Raw genomic sequence first — 438 nt, forward strand, 5'->3', positions numbered from 1 at the left:
GACCGTGCTTGATTTCGCTAAGATGGATGGCACCATGCTAGCCTCACAGTCACCAGTCCTGGGTTCCAAAAGTGGCTAGCGAAGCCATGATCCCATAAGGCAGCCAGCAGAGATAGAAGATCACCATGGCATCACCATGAGTAGAACCCGGTGCTCTTTGGCGGCTCGGGGGTGTCTACACCACTGACCTTCATAATCAAGGAATAGAATGTGATGGGCTATCAGTAAATAATTGTTAGCAATATTTGTAAAACAGATCTAAAATTATTATTAGCATAAAATTATAGCATTACACTGCCAATAATATTACAGTGTAAATCAAAACAGTATACATTTTTCATTTATCACAATCTTGTACAGCATGAAATGTGACTGAAAAGCATCTTGTTGTTAAGAAGATATGGTCAAGTGGATAGTTGGATGTTAAGTCTATTAGCA

General features: G+C 39.7%; 1 pseudogene; it reads right to left on the bottom strand.

The window, feature by feature from the left end:
* The window catches only part of LOC122361124, a 16093-nt pseudogene extending 15899 nt beyond the window's left edge, over positions 1-194 (bottom strand).
* Between the last annotated feature and the right edge of the window lie 244 nt (positions 195-438).

The sequence above is a fragment of the Puntigrus tetrazona genome, chromosome 2 (assembly GCF_018831695.1).
Source record: "Puntigrus tetrazona isolate hp1 chromosome 2, ASM1883169v1, whole genome shotgun sequence".
Lineage (NCBI taxonomy): Eukaryota > Metazoa > Chordata > Actinopteri > Cypriniformes > Cyprinidae > Puntigrus > Puntigrus tetrazona.